The sequence below is a fragment of the Phalacrocorax aristotelis genome, chromosome 4 (assembly GCF_949628215.1).
Source record: "Phalacrocorax aristotelis chromosome 4, bGulAri2.1, whole genome shotgun sequence".
Taxonomy (NCBI): domain Eukaryota; kingdom Metazoa; phylum Chordata; class Aves; order Suliformes; family Phalacrocoracidae; genus Phalacrocorax; species Phalacrocorax aristotelis.
This window is the reverse complement of record NC_134279.1, coordinates 25354106-25375883: the sequence shown is the minus strand read 5'-3', so window position 1 is coordinate 25375883 and position 21778 is coordinate 25354106. Positions and strand designations below refer to the sequence as shown.

The 21778-nt window shown below is 41.5% G+C and overlaps 1 protein-coding gene across 2 annotated transcripts in view; it reads left to right on the top strand.

Moving 5' to 3' along the window:
- Positions 1-21778, top strand: part of ENPEP (glutamyl aminopeptidase) — a 67307-nt gene that overhangs the window by 7175 nt on the left and 38354 nt on the right. Inside the window, exons 1-2 of one of the 2 annotated variants that reach the window (XM_075090649.1) lie at positions 13000-13070; positions 14602-14667. The exons of the other annotated variant lie outside the window; for it this stretch is intronic. The gene's annotated coding sequence lies outside the window, so the exon portion shown is untranslated. Of the gene's footprint in view, positions 1-12999; positions 13071-14601; positions 14668-21778 lie in introns of those variants that run through there. 2 annotated transcript variants of the gene reach the window in all.

Below are 21778 nucleotides of genomic sequence, written 5' to 3'. Positions count from 1 at the left end.
TATTTAGAGGACCTGGTTCTTTCCTAGCAAGGTCACAGAACTGCTTGTTTCAAGGGGATCCCACTATGAGTCCATTATGTCTAGGATAGCTACTGAAGATGTGGAAGCAGAGCAGCTGCTAATAACCACTTTGAAGATAAGGAGAATGTTTTTCACTGAGATACCTGGAACCACCAACAAGAATATTTAACTGTATTTTTTTCCCTGACCATTTCATACCACTATGATCAGGCTTCCAGCTTTTTAGATCAACCCACAATTGATGATAAGAAGCCTTGCCTCTGTGCCAGGCCATTACCACAAGCCAGTGGCTGTATACCATGACTGCTATGAACGCAGCTTATATGAGCCCTTAGACTGCAAAATCAGAAAACAGTAAGAAGAAAGTGGATTGACAAAGAAATAGACCCTTGCCTCAGAATACTTCCTGCAATCCTCCTCTTTTGTCTAAATTGATCTGCACCGGGTAAGGTTGGTTAAAGGTTGTCATGCTAGGGGAAGAGTAAAAAAAAATCACATAGCTAGTATAATCTTTACTGCATTAATCTTGTTAATTATTACCTCCCGGCCAACTGATGTCAGCAGCAAATTTCAGAACAGAATAAATCTCTAATTTCTGATCTGATCCCACCATTCCCTCTATTTTTCTTAATGTTGCAATAATAGGTGTTATTCCTGAGCTGAATTTCCTGAACTTACAGTAAAGTTTTTATGGCTGCCTTTAAGTTTTCTAAGACTAACCTGTATTAGCAATAATACTGATCTTTAACACAAGGATACCTAAGGAACAGGACTTACTCTGACTAAATTAAATATTATTCCATCCTTTAAACCTAGAGTACATCTCTTTAAAATACAAAATAAGTAAATGGAACTTTCTGCTATAATTCTGTACTATATGAATATTACCTGTACAATAAAAATGTACAGAAAAAAATGATTTGGTGCTATGAATATACATCTTACTTTGCAACACGTAGGAAATATCCTTCTGCATCTCTGTCCTTGCAAAGAGATTGAGTTACTGGAGCGTGTCCAGAGAAGGGCAACAAAACTGGTGAAGGGTCTGGAGAACAAGTCTTATGAGGAGCAGCTGAGGGAACTGGGATTATTCAGTCTGGGGAAGAAAGGAGGCTGAAGGGACTGTTTGCTTGTGTAGCTGACATGGGGCTGGGGCAGACTTCTTGCTGGTGTGGGTCACTGTCCAAAGGGGAGGAAGATCTCTGAGCAGAGGTGGATACCAGAGAGGTACAGGGGCTGTTTGCTTCCTGCTAACAAAGCTGACAGTTGCTGATTATTAGTACTGCTGTGGACTAGCATTGAATGTGCTCCTTTGTAAAAGGTGAAAGTGGGGCTCCCTTAAGAGATCAGAGGATCCCATTGCCCTTGTCTATATTTCATGTTCCTCTTGAGCTGTGCCATCTCTCCTATCCTGATGTCTAGCTGAGGGACATGTTAACTCTGAATCCAAAAGCAAGGGTAGCAAGAAAATCTTCTGGAGGCAAAGGCTTGAATTTGTCCAGTTGTTGCCACACTAAAGCTCTGATGCTTATTGCTAGATTATTTAGACGCTCTTACAGCACAGTAAATACAGAGGTATTTGCACATCATAGAATCATAGAATCAGAAAGTTTGGAAAAGACCTCTAAGATCATCAAGTCCAGCTGTCAAACCAACACCATCACGCCTCCTAGAACATGTCCTGAAGTGCCACATCTACACATCTTTTAAATACCTCCAGGGATGGGGACTCAACTACCTCTCTCGACCCCTCTTTCAGTACAGAAATTTTTCCTAATATCCAATCTAAACTTCCCATGGTGCAACTTGAGGCCGTTTTCTCTCATCCTATCGCTTGTTACTTAGGACAAGAGACCAACACCCACCTCGCTACAACCTCCTTTCAGGTAGTTGTAGAGAGCAATATAGTCACCTTTCAGCCTTCTTTTTAAGCCAGGCTAAACAACCCCAGTTCCCTCAGACACTCCTCATCAGACTTTTTCTCCAGACCCTTCACCAGCTTTGTTGCCCTTGTCTGGACATGCTCCAGCACCTCAATGTCCTTCTTGTACTGAAGGGCCCAAAACTGATCACAGTATTCAAGGTGCGGCCTCACCAGTGCCGAGTACAGGGGCACGATCACTGCCCTGCTCCTGCTGGCCACACTATTCCTGTTACAAGCCAGGATGCTGTTGGCCTTCTTGAATATAGGCATGCCTAATATACCGGTGCTGTAAAAGATTTGTCACTGCAGTTTCTAAGAGACTAAGATGGCAGTCATTAAGTTTGTGTGGTTATGTATTATAACTTTTCCATAGAACTCAGTAAAATATAAGCCTTCTTTCAGGCAAAGTGGAGGAAACAGGTATATCGGGATGTCAGAGCTACTGCTTCCAGAGGGGAGATGGTAAATAGACATTTCTGTTGGTGGCAGATGAGGGTCCCATTGATCCCTAACATTAAATCAGACCAGTTTCAGCAAAGACCCTACATTTCTTTTCAAATCAAGTATCTATGTTAGCTTCTGTTCTCCTTGACAGTTCTGCCCTTCAACAGGAACCTCAGGCTTAGTCAGTCTTCTATTTCCTTGGTATCTCAAGTGGCATAACAGTGACGGGATCTGACCCATCTTTACTGCAGTCATGAGACTGAGAAAATGCTCACATGTAAATGTCTGTGAAGTGATCACGTTGACTTCATACAGGTGCCTTCTGATCAAAAACTGTTTGGCATTTGTAGATTTTATGACATATAACACATTTATCTTCTTTGCAGTGCTGCTGTGCTTTAAAAGAAAGGGAATTAGTCTCAGGGAAGACAATTAAAATCTTGCAATCAGATAAGTAATTAAATGGAAGCTTCATTTTCTTTCCTGCAAACATCTTCAAAGTTAGATTGAGAGGAAGGCACGAATAGAAAATGACAGTTTCTGTCCATACTGTAAGAGAAGGATTTTGCCTCCAGGAACACAACAGTCATCTCCTGATACCAACACTTTCAGAATAACAAATCCTGCTCTCACTGACATGGCAGAACCCCACTGTTGTTGAAACCTTTTGCTCAGAAGGCCTGTAACCACAGCAGAACATCAGCATTTGACTTCCAATGCATCACTGCCCTTTTAGTAAGAGAGGAACAGGCGCTGAAACAAAAACACTGGTTGCAGACTTAATGAAACTGGGCTTGATTATTCCAGCTTATAAAATAGTTCTGATGAGGAAAAGTAAAAAGCAGGAAAGAAAAGAGAACAGGCAGTAATGACTTTAGTAAAAGGGACTGTATAAACATTTGGCTGCGCAGATTGAGTATAACTAAAAAAATGCTTTGGAAGTTTAGAATCCAGTATTGGAACAAGTCAATTTTTAGTGACATGAATAATGAAACAGGAAGAAAGAGCCTTAAGAATTCAAAATGTCAAGGAAGTCTAGTGTCCTTGAAAACCAACTACTGCACATACTTAATTTCTAATGGTGGGAGCGATGTGAGCAGCTAGGCTTCTTTGGAAGAGCTATCTAACAATGGAAATCATGTCTAACCTTTTTGTTAAGGTTAGAGCTGACCTAGCTCATATTCATGCTCACTGTAAGTCCTAGCTATACCTTTCCTTTCTGCCTGTTAAGTAGCAGACAGATATCAAAGGCCAAGCTATTGCCAGCTGCCATGTAAATGAGAAAGTGAGGATGCACAGGAAGACTCTTCCATCCCTTGCAGCTCCTGTTCCAATGCTTATTTACCTAGTCCCAGCACTGAACTCTAGGAAGAGCCAGTCCTACATCCAAGGTGGAAATGAAGCACCCAATTCAACTCTTAGGCAGGCAACAGAGGTCAAATAAACACCCTTTGGAACATGCAGGGTCTGTTTTCCTCCTCCTGCTGCAGCTGCTGCATTTGGGTATCAGAAATACAGCCCCTGCAGAGCTCCTTTGAAATACAGCCCCTGCAGAGCTCCTTTAAAAGGAACGATCCATGTAGTCCTTGGTTTCTACAGGTACCAAGAACTGAACGATTCCCTCCTCTCCAGGCCATGTTGCTACTACAGTACGTGTTATATAGATCCACCCAAAGGTGTGTCCCACACGTGGAATTTAACAGGTATACGGTCCTACTGCACCTGTGCACCTGTGGCACTCAAGTCGGAACACGGTTTAGAGCTTAAAAATTTTTTGCTTCCCCAGAACACATGTCTTAAGTCACTATTTATGTGGTACACTCACAGAAGCTCTCTGGTGCCTGTGTCTTCCACATGCTTTCAACATCCTCGCAACTTGCAGGGCTCCCTGATGAGGCATACCCTGTGAGCAGCAATTCTTTTGGCCAATCCAGCCGCTTCTGCAGCCCAGCAGAAATTGCAGTGTGTGTCCACACACTCTTGCAGTTCCATTGGTAGTCCTGATTTCTCAGCTGTTGTACCCAACTCTTTCTACTTATCCTGCAGTACCAAAGCAAAAGCACACTTTGTGGTGATTTCTAGGTCTTCAAAGGTCGCAAGGCTACAAAGAAGCAATCCTGAGCTCTTATTCCCACTCTGACACATACTTTCTGGCTGCATTGTTGTGCCACAGATGTGGATAATCAAGGTAGTTCATTTGAAACAGGAACAATATGGCATGTTAGGTAGGTCACTGCCTACCAGTGGCTGGCTTGTGTGTCCCTACACAGCTCTGTGCAGTGCTGTATAGTCCAACTCACCACAAATTATCACTATAGTGGGAATGCTAGGTTCCCAATTCACTGTCGTTACGGAGTTGAAACCTTTCTAATGCTGTTCCACATATACAATAGCCATGCAGAAATTGCTATAACTATCGTACTTTTTTCTAATGGTGTGCTGGTTTTGGCTGAGAAAGAGTTAATTCTGATCACTGTAGCACCCGTAGCAGTCAGGGACCTTTCCAGCTTCCCATGCTCTGCCGCGTGGGCAAGAGGCCGGGAGGGACGGGGCCACAGCGGACCCCGACTGGCCAATAGGATGTTCATTCCATACCACGTGACACCACGACCAGTACATTAACCAGGGCGGTTGTGGCTTGGGGGCTGCTGGTGATGGGGTGAGGGGTTGTGTCATCTGTGGTTTGTTTTGGTGGTTCATTCCCTGGCCCAGGTTTCACACCTCTCTCATTGTTTTCCTTTCCATTGCATTATTTTTTCTGTTGTTGTTTTACTTTAAACTGCTCTTATCTCAACCCACGAGCTTTACCCTTCTGATTTTCTCCCCCATCCTGCTGGTGGGGGAGTGAGTGAGTGGCTGTGTGGGGTTGAGCTGCCAGCTAAACCACAACAAATGGGTATCGAAGTAATTTGCTCATCATATCTTTCACTAACCTTGCTTTTTTTCTTATCTCTGGTGCATGCCCCATCTGTAATTTAGATCTTGGCAGGTTCTGCCTTGCTAAAGGTACTATGAACTTCTTAAGGGAGTGTCCTGCTAAGCACTTTCCTATTTGCTGCTAAGCAAGCAACTTCATTTTTTTCCTTCTTTGTTTTAAAGTCATTGCTGCTGATTGTGGTAATCAGCACTTTGGCAAAGCTTCCCTTTGTATTCTTCATCAAAAAAAGTCCTCATCACAGTTATTGTTCAAGATCTCTTGGCACTGTTAGAAACATTGAATCTTACCCCCACTCCCCTGCCCCAACACGCACTAGCCATTTCATTTGCAAGAAACAAACGTTATTTTTGCACCTCTGTATCAGCGAGTACACACCCTGAGTGCCCTAACAGGCCTTTATGGCCTGACCAGCCTCACTTGGGACCCCCACTCACACCCGAACCTATTGGGGCCCTATTCAGAATCAGGTTGGGCTTTTACTCCCTCCAAGCTCTGCCACAGCCTGTGCTTGGCCAAGGACTCTCACAGTGTGGCTGACTTCCTAATGAGACCCCAGCCCTACCTCATTGCTGTAGGCACCCAGGTGGTGACCTGCTGTTCTGTCAGAAATCTCACTTTTAAGGGTGGACACTTTCCTCAAGGAATGATGAGTTTTTGTTGCTATGACTAGAAAGTCTGTGGCTTTCCCTTTGAGGAAAGACAGCTTCTTTCTTGACACCAAAAGCAGCCTACTCTGAAGTCTGATATTGGAGCCAAGGAAATAATTACAGTTTGAGGCAAAAGTGCCTGTCCTGAAGCACGCCCAGTATCTGTTTTGTAGCCATTCGGTTTTGCAAGCCTTCTATTAAAGGTGAAGTAGGGAGGGAGGGGTGATTTCAATATTAAGTCTAAGATACTTCCAGGTTGAAGAAATGTTTTCAGCATTACTTACCTGTAGTCAAACTCCAAGGCTATCCTCTTATGTTCTGTTTTATTGTACACTATAAAATTTTATGGTTTTGTCTTCAGTTAGCACTACTTAAGAATTTGGAGATGTCATCAGTTTGCTTGTTTTTAAGTACCTTGCATAAAAATATGTAATCTCAGCAGAAGCCTTCATATGCTGAGCTGGTAAGCTACCAGTAATGCTACAAGTAAGCTACTGGTAAGGTATCAGTAATGGGTGGTGACATCTCATGATGCTGCCACAAATAAGCTGTGGAAAGAATTAATTCAAAAGTCACTTTATTATACCAATTTTACAAGTGGCTCAAAGTGTGTTGGCTCCTCTGTTTATAATCTTAGTGGGAGCTCTTGTACACTTCTTTCTGGCAGAAAGTTGGGTAGTGAAGGTACTGGACAGAGGTTAAATACTAATCCAGAAACTTTCTGGTCATGGCAACTGAAGTCTTGTAACATCTGTCTTGTACCCAGACATAGTGATAACAGGAGAATATCTTATAGGAGCATTGGCTTTTATTTTTATTAAGAGGTATTCATGTCTGTGAATTGTGAATGTTTCTTTAATAACTGTCAACATACTTATGGTAAACTGATTTCTTCTTTTTGCACTGAAACTTCCAGAATACAAAAAGTAAGCACTGTACTAATCATCATTAGCATAACGTTAGAAAAAAATAGTATGTTAAGTAACTTCATTATTTCTTTAAAGCAGTGCAAGACGTCTCGTGTTGCTCCTATGAAATGAACATTGCCTTTGTTCGCAACACTCTACTTCTACTCATTCCTCAGATTATACTCTCATTCAGTATCATATCAGTTGGTCAATGTGAACAAGAATCTTTTTTCATTCAACATCTTTCTTCCCCCAGTAAAAATTTAACCTACTTATGATATTTCTGATATTTCATGGCAGGTCAAGCTCTATTGCCTGCTGTGTAATCCGATATGCAAAGCCTGCAGACTTTTCCTGTTAACTCCTCTCTAAAGAATGAGTTTTATCATTTTACTGTACACCATGCTGGAACTGCCACTGAGGATAGTGCTTCAGCCCTGTGCATGCAGAAAGGCTTCTAAGCATCCCCACTAAACACCTCTCCTGCAAATGCTCCCTCCTAAAAGCTCTTTGAAAGAAGCATTAACATTACCTAGTGGAGAATACCAAGAAAGACAAAATTAAGACTTTGACAAGAAGTACTCTACAGGTATATTGTTGACCAGGACTCAAAGATTGAACAAAGACCATCATGGCATAACGGAGTTGAGGAGGCAACTTCAGATGAGATGAGAAAGCAACTGATGCAAGTGGGCCTCTCACTCTTTGGAAGAATGACCGTGACAGGAATAGTGTCAGCAAAGTGTGAACTGAGACCTCGCAGTCATATTCTAGAAAGCACAGCACTTCTCTGGGATGACACCAGAATAAGTATGAAGGATGTGAACAGCTAAACTTTTGGGTGCCTTGCAAATGAATCCTGTGTATGTCAGCACTTTGAGCATTTTAATGGAGTGAGTTCCTTTTTCATTCCAGAGAAGTAACTTACAGCGATCAGGCACAAGCAATGGTGCAGTTTAAGTTACCTAGTACTGAAATGTTGGAACCTGGCCCTAAAAATAGCTAGGTTGTAAAAAGAAGTAGCACAGTTCACTTCATAAAAGTACATTTCAGAACCAGAAAAACTGAGTACACCTTAAGTGTTAGCAATATTAAACATCTAACTTCAGAATGGGATGGCAGGGAAATATCATTCTGCTGTTTACATGAGTAGAGGGGGGGCATATAGATGCAGTGAGAGCCTGCTCTTTTAGCCTGTTGGTTTCTTTTTAACAAAAACAGTCACTGAATGATGCACCTAAAGCACAGAAGTTAATAGTCATGTGTTGGGTAATCTCCCCCAAAAAATAGCATTTGAAACTTAGGGCCATGTTTGTAAAAAATTTATCTTATTTAGCTGAAGGTCACTTTTTAAAATCTTTCTGTGGTAATAAACATTCACATTAGTCTAGTTTTATACTTGCTTGACTTTCCGTATGTGAGAACACTAATGCTATTTCTGTTTATTTTGACAACCATTAAAGCCACTACTGATGAAGGAATAAAGTCCAATTACATGTAATAAGATCACAGAATCATAGAATTATTTAGGTTGGAAAGGATATTTAAGATCATCAAGCCCAACCGTTAACCTAACGCTGCCAAGTCCACCACTAAACCATGTCCCCAAGCACCACATCTACACATCTTTTAAATACCTCCAGGGATGGGGACTCAACCATTTCACTAGGCAGCCTGTTCCAGTGTTTGACAGCCCTTTTGGTAAAGAAATTTTTCCTAATATCCAATCTAAACCTCCCATGGTGCAACTTGAGGCCGTTTTCTCTCATCCTATCGCTTGTTACTTAGGACAAGAGACCAACACCCACCTCGCTACAACCTCCTTTCAGGTAGTTGTAGAGAGCAATATAGTCACCTCTCAGCCTTCTTTTTAAGCCAGGCTAAACAACCCCAGTTCCCTCAGACACTCCTCATCAGACTTTTTCTCCAGACCCTTCACCAGCTTTGTTACCCTTGTCTGGACATGCTCCAGCACCTCAATGTCCTTCTTGTACTGAAGGGCCCAAAACTGATCACAGTATTCAAGGTGCGGCCTCACCAGTGCCGAGTACAGGGGCACGATCACTGGCCTGCTCCTGCTGGCCACACTGTTCCTGATACAAGCCAGGATGCTGTTGGCCTTCTTGGCCACCTGGGCACACTGCTGGCTCATATTCAGCCAGCTGTTGACAACACCACCAGGTCTTTTTATGTCAGGCAGCTCTCCAGCCACTCTTCCCCAAGACTGTAGCGTTGCACAGGGTTGTTGTGAACCAAGTGCACAACCCGGCACTGAGCCTTGTTGAACCCCATACAGTTGGCCTTGGCCCATCAATCCAGTCTGTCCAGGTCCCTCTGCAGAGCCTTCTTACCCTTGAGCAGCTCAACGCTCCCACCCAACTTAGTGTCACCTGCAAACTTACTGAGGGTGCACTCAATCCCCTCATCCAGATCATTGATAAAGATATTAAACAGAACTGGCCCCAACACTGAGCCCTGGGGAACAGCACTTGTGACCAGCCACCAACGGGATTTAACTCCATTCACCACAGCTCTTCAGGCCTGGCCATCCAGCCAGTGTTTTACCCAGCAATGAGTACACCTCTCCAAGCCATAAGCAGCCACTTTCTCCTGGAGAATGCTGTTGGAAATGTGACAAAAGCTTTACTAAAGTCTAGGTAGACAACATCCACAGCTTTGCCCTCATCCACAAAGCAGGTCATCTTGTCATAGTAGGACATCAGGTTAGTCGAGCAGGACCTGCCTTTCATGAACCCCTGCTGACTGGGCCTGATCACCTGGTTGTTCTCTACATGCCGTGTGATGGCACTCAAGATGACCTGCTCCATAAAATTCCCCGACACCAAGGTCAGTCTGACAGGCCTGCTGTTACTCCAGTTACTTCTTCCAGCCCTTCTTGTAGATGAGTGTCACATTTGCTAACCTCCAGTCAACTGGGACCTCCTGGGTTATCCAGGACTGCTGTTAAATGATGGAAAGTGGGTTGGTGAGCGCTTCCCATCCAGCCCCATACTTGTGTGTGTCTAAGTGGTGTAGTAGGTTACTAACTGTTTTCCCTTGGTTTATGGAGGCTTCATTCTGCTCCCTGCCCCTGTCTTCCTGCTCAGGGGGCTGGGTACCTAGAGAACAAATGATCTTAGTATTAAAGGCTGTTGTGGTTAAACCCAGAAGGGAGCTAAACATCACACAAACAGTTGCTGATCCCTGCCCCCCAGTGGGATGGGGGAGAGAACTGGGAAAAAAAAAAAATAAAATTTGTGGGTTGAGATAAAGACAGTTTAATAGGACAGAAGAGGAAGGGAAAATAATAATAATAATGATGATGATAAAATAATATACAAAAGAAGTGATGCACAATACAATTGCTCACCACCTGTTGACCAAAGCCCAGCGGTCCCTCCCCCAGGGCCAACTCCCCCCAGTTCATATACTCAGCATGACCTCATATGGTATGGAATATCCCTTTGGTCAGTTGGGGTCAGCTGTCCCAGCTGTGGTCCCTCCCATCTTCTCGTGCACCCGGCAGAGCATGGGGAGCTGAGAAGTCCTTGACTTAGTGCAAACACTACTTAGCAACAACTAAAACATCAGTGTGTTATCAACATTATTCTCATCTTGAATCCAAAACACAGCACTATGCCAGCTACTAGGAAGAAAAGTAACTCTATCCTGCTGAAATCAGAACAAAGACTGAGGCAAAGAAGGCATTATGTACCTCAGCCTTTCCTCAGCCTTTGTCACTGTTTCCTCCCCAAATCCAATAAAGGCTGGAGATTCTCCTTAGCCCTTCTTTTGCTGATAATATATTTACAGAAAGAATTTTAATTGTCTTTTATGGCAGAAGCCAGATTAAGTTCTAGCTGGGCTTTGGCCCTTCTTAGTTTCTCCCTGCATAACCTCACAACATCCTTGCAGTCCTCCCAAGATGTCTGCTCCTTCTTCCAAAAGTCATAAACTCTCCTTTTCTAGCATTTCTGAATATATTTCATAATATATTGTATTATAAAATTTCATACTATAATTTCATAATATGATATAATTTCATAATTTCATAAACCACTTCTAGCGTTTCAAAACATACTGGTGAATCCTGCATAAACTATTAACCTTTTTAACTAGAGGACTAATTGCAGTACTATAGCACAGGAATCCCTCTGAAAATGAATACCCAGCTACTATTTAAGCAACATGGTGCTCTTAGAACCATCAGCTGTGGTTACCTATACTCAAAATGCTACAAATCTATCAGCACAAGTCTAAAACAGGAGAGTACCTTGACACCATTTGCATAATCAGGCATATTGATTCAGGCTCCCTCACTGCCACCTTCATGCAGCTGCAGAAAGTCATCTGTTTTGTACTTCTTGGCATTGAAGAGAACAGGACTGTTAAATCCAGCTCTTCTCGGGGCAGAATGCATGGGGTAGAGCACAGCCTGGCTCTTCCACTCCAGCCTGAGCAGCTAGCCAACAGGGGAGCGGATTATCTTCACAGAGAAGCTAGCGTGAAGAAAGGGAAACAATACTAAATCAGGAGGAAAAAATTTTATTCTCCACACCTGTTCTTCATTGGTGTGTGAGTGAAACATCTGTTCCTATTTATAAATGAGCAGTGAAGTTGCCACAGAGTAAGACAATGGAAGATTGTGCTCATGAGAATAGTGAAAGCACCTTTTCAAGATAGGTAGCTTAGGAAAGCAGCATGGGTTTCCACTTGCTAGAACAGGGAAGTAAATCATAATCTGACACAAAAATCTCTCAGAGCCACATTTCCACTGCTGCCAGGTCACTTAGCTCACCACTTTTGGAATTCAATTATCTAAAGTATAGAAATGATCACTCAGTTTTGGGGACAGGCATAAATAAACACAGGTCTGGTCCTGGATGCTCTTATGTTGATGGGAGATGGACATGAGAGGCTGCATGTGTAACGTTAGTGCAAGGGAATTGAATCTGAAGTGTGGTACATCTGTCACTGAGTCACACAGGTGCAAAAATAAACCAACCAAAACCAACCAGGTTGCCTTGTTAACTGTTCATCCAGGGAAATGTTTTTACTTACATCCATCCTCCATCTCACTCAGTCATCAGGCCTCACCTTAGAAAGCTAGTTCCTTTAGCCACAACCCCCTTTAGCCACTCTCTTCCCAGCCTTTTTTTTCAGAGCAGTTGAGGCCATTTCCTCTTCTCCCTAGTCATTGCCTGGCTTCACCCCTTGCTTTCTGGGTGAGGTTGTAAATCCCAGCAGATCAAGGGATTTAGAACTGTATTTAAGAGACTAGTTCATGCTGTTCCCAGGGCAGGAGGTGACTATAATGATTTGCTGCATGAAGACACTTTCTCTCCCTTGTTACAATGATTTCTGACACTCCTAAAGCTGCAAATGTGTGCTGTGAAACACCCGAGAAACTGAATTTTAGAATTTTCCCCTGGCAAAAGGGAGGTGGATAAGGGTCTTTACTGACGCCAAAAGAGGAATGCAAAGGCTTTGAGGAGGCATTGTATTTAGTGTTGCAGAAAAGAATCTGAGGCAGCAGAAATTATGGTCTGTCTGACTGAGTTTGTTCTCAAGGGCTTGGTTAGTATGGACAGTATCCCTTGTCAGGACAGACAATATCCCCCTATTTGGCTACTCAGAAGGGCTGTGATACAGGGCTGAAGTGGGATCAGCTCCTCTTGGGAGAATTGCTCTAATTCCTGCTACACTGGGTGTTCTGCCCTGGGCAGAACTGCAGGATTAGTGCTAAATTTTATTTCCTGGTGGAATGAAAGAGCCAGATATCAGTCTTCCTCTGAAGCCTGCACTTACAGTCATCAGATAAAAGCTATAGTGAGAATTCACTTGGACACTGATGCTGGTCACATGCATGACCTGAAGCAACATAACAACTTTCCTCTCTGTGGGACTTTTTCAGTGTATTGCAGGAGACAAAGTCCTGAGTCTTACTGTACTGCAGGGAAGGCCTGGCACAACATGAGCGCAGACACCCAGCTCAATGTGGGGATGGCAGTAGTCCAAATGATCAAACAAGCATAACCAGCACTCATCTTTTTGTTAAAACGAGGGTGTAGTTCTGCCTGCAAGTCTAGATATAGTCAGGGGTATAACACTGTTTTTGATAGGATTCCAGGAGCACAGAGCTGCAACATGTAATACACATAAGCTTTCAGGGTAACCTTGGAAAGCAGGTACTGCCTCTTTTTTTCACTACTTATCTTCTTTCTTGCTTTTTCTTCACAAAACTATTAAATTAAATTAAAATTTCAGTAATTCTTATTTTTCTTTATTTAATTTTTCTGAAGATTCAGAGTTAAACTGGATGCTTAAGTTCACTAAGGAGCAGTTGAAAAACTGGGCCGCTTGTTTAAATTCTTCATGTGAATCAGGGAGTCTCAGCTGAGTGTGTGCCAAAATATTGCTGTGGACAATAGGGAACAGCTTGTGCAGCATGTTAAACTGTAGTGAGTCTGCCTGAAGGCAAGGCTATGAACTCTGTTTTCTCTCCAGCACTAAATGTGCAGCTACCTCTTAGAGGAAGATAAGAGTTAGGAAAACCAGTCCCCACTTTGGAAAAGCAGAAAAAGCCCTTTCTATTTCTCTATCTAGAATATTTAAGGTTTTTTTTTACCTGGTGCTGTTGAAACAGTGGCATTAAAATGTTCCACATAGCCGGAAGCATTTCTTTGTAATCTAGGCAAAATATCCCCAGAATATCAGCAGCTCAGGTGCCTGTCCCGGTCTGGGATAATGGACAATTAGAACAGTAAGCAGGAAGGACTGTGGGGTAGAAATAGGTTTCAGTGTCCTTTTACATTAACAACTTTATAATTGACTACAAAGGCAGTATTGTTTTGAACCTCTCCGTAACTTGTGATTAGCTTTAGCTCCTTTTCCATTTTTTTCCCTCCTATGGGCCATGTCTGAAGACTTGAATGTCTCTGTCAATACTAGAGATATTACAGATCAAACTAGATGGAAGGAAGAGGGTGGCATAGCTTTTGGAAAAAAAGGGCTGACCCTCCAACTGGAGTAGGCAGACTGAGATCTTGTACAGAGATGTCCTTATGTCATAGTCAACTCGGTGCACAAATTTTTATGTAAACTTAAGAAAATTATTAAAGTTCTGTCTCTGAGAGAACTTCTTGTTGCTGTGTATCACTGTAGTAGAGTATCGTCTTCAAAAAATGTTATTTCCATTGTAAAAATCAGATGGAACTTAAAGGTATGAGGGGAAGTTAAGTAGATTACACCTTGCTTTTTTGTTACCCTAAGTATATACTTCTGAAACAACTTTCTTCTCTTTTAAAAGGTAAGGTATGATAATTTTAAAACTATGCTGAACAGTTTGTCCTTTGACTTTTAATCTTTAGACTGACTCACCAGAATTGAAACACTGTTGATTGCACCATAGATATGAGTTCTGATAACTCAGCTGGCAATTGCTTTGTCTGAGAGTCCAATCAATGGAATTATTTCATTTAAAAGAACTTCATTTAAAATCCTGTGTCATCATGTGAAGCAAGCCAACAGAATGAGAGCCTGCTGTGTAATATGAATTTCATGTAATATGAATTACGTATGTTGGATTGCAAATAATCAAGATGAATAGCACATACCTACCTGCCTACATGGCTATGCTGATGTAATTGTCCTATCACTTCATTTCATTCTCCCTTTCCATTTTTTAGTACCCTACTTTTTTCTTGTTTCTAATACCAGCAGGTGCACTCTCTGGGCAAGGACCAAGCCTCTACTCCATCTAAAAAGATTAAGCTGCTCTTGAATGTAAGTATATAAATAGAAAAAAGTTCTGGGAGGAAGAAACATCAAACATCTTATGTCCAAACGTTCCCCCAGACATAGTAATAAATGTAGGCCTGCAACTTCTTTGCTCTACTTCTTGGCCTCTCTGCAGTGAATGGAAACATTATTATTGACTTCAGAAGGAACGAGAAATACCCTGAAAACAGCATATACAAGGAGTGATGTGGGTTTCTAAAAGACATTAGGACAGAGGCTGAAAAGTTGTCTTTTATACCCTTTCTCATTTATTAAGTATGTTGGTATTTTTTGTGGTTTCTATTGGCAGAAGCTCTTGGAAGGAAGTTCTTAGTAAAGGAAAATTCCTGCTGAAGTCTTTCATTGCAGTTTGAGGAAAAGGAAAATAAAAAAGTAAATTATAGTGAGAAGGGAAAGAAGGGTCTGCAGGAAATACCTGGCTGTACAACTATATCCCATCCGGTAGCTTATGTAAATACCAGTGCATAAACTTCTCCAGGGACAGCAGAGGCAGCAACCCTGCAAACTTAAAAGTGAATTGGTGCATAAGATCCAATCTCATTTGACATCTGATTATCAGTGGAAGAGGTCTTGGACAAGGGTTTAAAACTTTGAACTAGATCCAGATAGTCCAAGACACTATTTGATTATTTCCCCAACTCTAAGCCTTTTTGGCTCCATTTGTTGTTGGATATAAAGGATGTGACTCTGCAGCTGGTTTTAAAAGGAAGATGAAATATTGCTTTGATCATTTGTAAGATCTGAAATTCCTGGGTTTCTTTGATTTTGCTTGTGCTGCTTTTTCTTCAGTGCAATCTTTACCAAGTGCTGAATTTTTCTGGTCTGTTCACTTATGCTCTTGGCAACCTGTACTGCTGCATTCAAGCTCAAAATAACATGTTATATGGCTGAAGAGTAAAGATGCCCTCATCCTTGTGTAGAAACACCTACCATTTTAGTTGCTGCTGCTCATAATAAAAATTAATTTAGATATGAGGACTTACTGTCAGCCAATAAAATTGTACTCCCAGATTAGCTTGCGTTTGCTAAAATAGAACAAAATATTTTATAGTATTCTTTCTGTGTGAAAACATTTGGCCGGTTATTGTTCCAAAGGACATGACTCCCAAATAACATCAAATAAATATCACTTGTATCAGAGCCCTCCTCCTAATGTGACACCCCCTTTCAGGCAAACTTGCTGACTGGTACTCCAGTGCATACACCTCACCACCCCTCAGATATATACCTGTCTGTGAAAGTGTGTGTGGTGAGTGATTTAGGAACTTGCATGGGAATCAGCTAACAGATCTCTGTCTGTCTCCTGCTCTCCTCAGTCACTGCAGCAGCTGTTGGCAGTGGCTGAGGGTAGGTAAGGACTGATGAAAACAGAGCTGGTCCTTGAGAGAGAGATATTCCATGCAGGGCAAAACAGATGAAATAAATGTGGTTGAAGTCCCAAAGACATATCTTGTTCTATTTCCACTTTGCAGGCAAATAGATTCAACTGGGATGGGAGGAAGGGAAAGAAGCCAGATCTATAATTGTGGACTTTCTTTCATCCCTGTCCTGGTTTGGCCTGGGATAGAGTTAATTTTCTTCCTAGTAGTTGGTACATGCTGTGTTTTGGATTTAGGATGAGAATAATGTTGATAACACACAGATATTTTAGTTGTTGCTGTGCAGTGCTTACGCTAAGCAAAGGGCCTTTAAGCTTCTCATACTTCCCTGCCCGTAAGAAGGCTAGAGGTGCACAAGAAGCTGGAATGGGAGAGAGCCAAGACAGCTGACCCCAACTGGCCAAAAGAATATTCCATACTATATGATGTCATGCTGAACAAAAAACTGGGGAGTTTGGCTGGCAGGGTGGGGCTGCTGCTTGGGAACTGGCTGGACATTGGTCAGCAGGTGGTGAGCAGTTGCATTGTGCATCACTTGTTTTGTATATTATTTTATCATTATTATTATTTTCCTATTAAATTGTCTTTATCTCAACCCATGAGTTTTACCTTTTTTCTGATTCTCTTCCCCATCCCTCTGGGGGAGAAGTGAGCGAATGGCTGCGTGGTGTTTAGCTGCTTGCCAGGTTAAACCATGACAATCCCCCAGTCTCTTGATTAATTTTCAAGTGCCTTAATATAACTACAATCCTGCTTAAAAGGGGGAAAACCAATTTCTTTTATATAATATTAAATGAAACAGTTTATTCCACTCCAATTGTTTTCTCTTTTATCAGCTTCATCACCCTGGCCAAGAAAATGAAACAGGTAACAGACTTGGAAGTAACCTAAATACATGTTGACAGACAATTCCCCTGAGATTACATCACCAGCTGAGCAAAAATGTTGAACTGTCATCTTCTCTGCCATTAACTTGGTTTCATTTATGAGACTTTTCTAATCCTGGAAATCATAAGCAATAATTTTTCTGTGACTTGCCATGATTTCTGATGCACCTTCAGCAGAAAAGGACTACATGAAGCAGAACAGATCAGAAGTCTTCTTGGTCCGCTTTCTGCTTCTCAGTGGCTTTCATTAGATGCTTCACAAACAGCATCTATGGCCCCTCACTATGAATGCCACTATGAATGAGATATATGTGAGATTAAGGTGAAAGGTTTTCTTCTAATCTGTGTCAAATTTACTGCCTTTGAAACCTCTATGAGTTTCCTTGCTATTATATTATGGGATACGTAAACTATCTTAATCTAAGCTACTCATTATTTTTCACTATTATCATATCCTACTGCTCTTTTTTTCAAATTCTCAAGCACCTTGCTATTGACTGTTATGGAATTGCTTCCAGTACACACAGTTGTAAGACAGCAAGATTCAGTGTCTTAATCTCTTTCAGTGATTAAAAGGATGATTGATCCTTCTATTCTGTTTGTCTTGCCACTTAGTGCAATGCCTTCTTTTTTCTACTATATCTTTTTCAGTAAGGTGAGAAAACCACAATTTACTGTAAGTGAAAACATGCCTTCAACTGAAAATACTGTTTTCCACAGTAATCTCTATTACCTGCTCAACAAATCTAGTATCATACTTGGATTTAGTACTATCGCTGCATGCTGAGCAAACATCATCACTGGGCTGACTAATGCTTTGTTATCACTTATTTGGCCTCTGAATTTCCCCCTGCTTATAAAGGAGAAAGCAATACAAATAAACCTGCCCTGAAGGTTAACAGTTTCAGGCTGGAGCCAGTTAAGGTAGGAAGGAAATTTTACACCTCTCCTCCATCAAAATACTTTTCTTCTCATGCCCTGCTATCAGGATGTACAAATGGTTCAATATAACTGCATACCGAATGACACAGCAGTGCTCAAGGGCAGAGGTGGCACCTCTGGGAACTGCAACTCATATCAGATAGATTAAAAGTAGTGCCCTGAATTGCAAGTGGAGAGAGGAGGTCTTCTAAGGAACCACCCTCACTCACAATAACAAGCGAAGAGAGTGGAAAGCAAGTTTTTCATTCTAAGAGGATAAAATGCCCTCAGAAATTCATTGAGGTATTTCCCCCTGAATTTCTAAACCACAGTATTTGGTTTTCCTGTGGGCCTGCTGGTGTCCCAATGTATTCTAGAGGTTACACTGTAAAAGCTTGTTACTTTTCTCACTTTTGCTTAGAAAATCATTAAACAAGATATATGTTGAGTGAGTTTGAAAAAAATGTCCATATAAGTCAAATTGTATTTTGCTGATCCAGTAGAACTCTCCTCAGGCATGTTTTTAAAGACAAAAAGGAAATTTCGTACTGGATGCTAAACTCTGAAAAGCAATAAACTGTGAGTACTTTAATGACCAGTGTTGACAAGAGATAGGGTACTAAAATGTAAAAATAATAAAACATGCTAGAATTGGAAAGTTGGAACTGTATTTACCGGTATCCAGACTACTGTTCTAGTTTGCATTAAAGGCCGATGACTCGAATGAAAGAACCCAAGCAAGCTCATCTTGGTAGCAATGCAGTGGAAGATGAAATAATAGGATAGGATAGGATAGGATAGGATAGGATAGGATAGGATAGGATAGGATAGGATAGGATAGGATAGGATAGGATAGGATATGGCAAAACAAATTAATACAGTTTGACTTGCTTTGCTTACACAAATAGTACAAAAGATGACATTCACATTTCGAGGCACAGAATTTGGAATTTGAAACAGCAAAAAAAGAAAGAAAGGAAATAAAATCTCTTCTAAAGGTAACTCACAGCACTTCCTTGTGAAGAGGCTTTGAGGTAACTCCCTTCAGCCTTGACCCTAGTGATAAATAAAACATGCAGTACTGATCTGCAGGGAAAACACAGCAGAACCCAGGTGGTGGGACTGCACTGTGTTTCAACCAATGCGTTATGGAACTTGTCAGTCTGCAAGTGGAAATAATGCAGCCCTCTCGAGGCACTGCAGCCAACAGTACTCCACACCTGCGGCCAGATTTCAAAGATCTAAGCAGGGAAACAATTATGACTGGAGAAATCCTGACTCTTCCTCAAATCAGTTCAAAATATTTGCATTTCCAAACAACACAAACCCAAAAGGGCTTGTTTTGTAGTTACAAACTGACATAGAGAAGATTGTGAGTGGAACAAGGACCACTGCACGCCAGTAATTACTAAGGCTTGTGAACTCTAGGGGATTAATGATTGTTCGAGGGTGTTCGCAGCCAAAGATGGAGACAAAATCAGTCATTACAGATGTAGGAAAACATTGGACCAGGGAATTATTTCTGACACAGTTCATTTGTGACCTGGTGGAACACCACAACCAGTTTCCCATTTCTCAAATTAATGTCCTAAATATTTTTTGGTAGAGGGCCACAGGGGAAAAGAGCAGCTTTACCAGAAAACAGTCACTACAGCAGATTGCTTCATGCCTTCTTTTTTTTTTGCAATGACAAATCTAACACGGAGTGTTAGTTTAGCATAACAAGAGCCAAATTCCTCCTGATGGAGGCAGAGAGGGTGCATTTATTACGGTATCCCTAAATCTCATAACAGGGGCAGCTCAGAGAACAGAAGGAAATCAGAGGTCTGTAGACTCTGCTGCCCTCATGTTGCCTCAATACCCCTGGACACAGAGAGCCAAAGACCTCCTTGGCATAGGCCCAGTAATTGTTTCATATTATTCCAAGGATGGACTTGGCTTGGAGGAGTTTCATTTATTGTGAGTTGCAGTGGAGTTTTTTGTGGGTTGGTGTTTTTTTTAATATACTTCATTTCTTTTCATGTTTTTTATGCTTTCCAGAGCAGCTCTTTTCTCATTGTCAGCTTCAGTTAAGGATTTCCTGGGACTATGTGACTTCTCCCTGAATGCCAACAGCAGGCCTGTGCTAGTGCTGTTCCTGACTGTCACTTGTGGAAATTTTATTCCATTTTCTGAACTTAAAATTGGAAATTATATTGGAAATGAATGGCTGGAAATTTGGGGATAAATATTAGGATTCATTCATATTCCTGGTAGTTGCCTGAGAAGATGTCTGGAAATTGCTCCTAGAGGCACATACATGTCTCCACAAGCAATGTCATGACAGAGCAGAGTGACTTCATACTCCCCTCCATTTTAGGTAGCCAAAGGGGCAGAGTTAAGCTAGTGTGGTAAATCTGGTGCAGACTAAGAACTAAATCCTAACGTAAGGTGAAATTTCTTCCATTAAAAATCAACACTAAGCAAATTATAGCAGGTGTTAGCACTGTCCAGGTGACTGATAAGATTTTTTTCGATCTCTTTTCAATTTTCTAGAAATTGAAATAAAACAATTTAACCCCCAAGCTTAGCCAGCACTTGCTTATTTTTTGCCAACTCGATCCAGCCAATTATGCTGGAGCAGTCTGGGGTTAGCTTTCTTCCACTTCCCATATGGGGTTTCATCAACTTATGCCCGTGGGGAGAGGGTAGACAAATTATCTATACCTTGTTGATGAGGGCTATGGTGCTTTCCTCTCTGGGGAGGCAGTTCCTGTTCCCTGCCCCTTTCTACCTGAAGACAACCAAGCAGGGACAGCACTGGCATTGCCTTTGGGAGCAATGCCCTCTGTTATTGCTCCTGTGTAGAGGAATTAATAGTTTGAGTCTTGACTTGTCCTGGGTCATTGGTCCCTAGCTGTCTTGGCAGCTAGGCAGCTTCTTAGCACTGCTAGCTGACCCCAGTGGCGTCAGCTAGGAACCAAAGCATATTTCTGATATGGGAGGGATAAGTCTGCTCTTAGCTACCACTATCAGAAATATATTAAAACTATTTTCATCTGTAACTAGGCTTGAACCTCGGTTTTTATAAAGAGAAGATCAATGCTAGAGCTGCTCTACTGCTTTTGACTGGCAGAAGACAGCAATGATCTCTGCTACTTGTTGAGCTAATTTGTTTGTCACTCCTAATTAGCTTGTAATGGATTTTACTGCTAGTGTGGTTGTTAAGGCTTAGGATAAGGAATATTTTTGCTGTTTAGGACCAGTTCATCCACATATGTTTTTTAGCTCTTTCTGAAGGATGTAATTGTTACCAGTGAAGAAATCTGGAATTCTCTTCATAATTACAGTAGATAACCTGCTCTGCAGTCTATAAACTCAAACAGCATTTTTCATCTTCGGATTAAAAATGTAACAGAAAGCCTCACGGCTAAGGAGAATGAAAATGGGAATGATGTAAAAAGCATGTCTAAAATCAAGACACATTTACTGTCTCATCACTTATGGCCTGCTCTGGCTTAAGATGTCTTATTTAAAATCTGTTCTCACTCTTTTTCCTTGTCCTGTCCAATCAGAACAAAAGAAAAGCTGAAATGGTTTTAGATGTTAAGAACATGATCTTCAATGCTGGCTCTGTTGCTAGAAGTTAAATTCTTACCCAATCCATTAAAGGGCACTGGTTTCCCATGTCATATCTAGTTTTGATCACAGCAGAGAAATGGGAAACAATAAAAACAGACATAATGCGAAACAGATTTTTATCTTTCTGCATGACTTTTTTTTGCATTTGTTTTTCACATTTGAAAATATCTGAGTAAGAGTTAACTTGATGCTGTGCAAAAAAGACCATTTCTTCTCAGTGCCTGTTGGAAAACCTTACCTTTAAAACAAAATGCTATATAAATAGTAGTTTGCTCTAAGAGTGCCGAT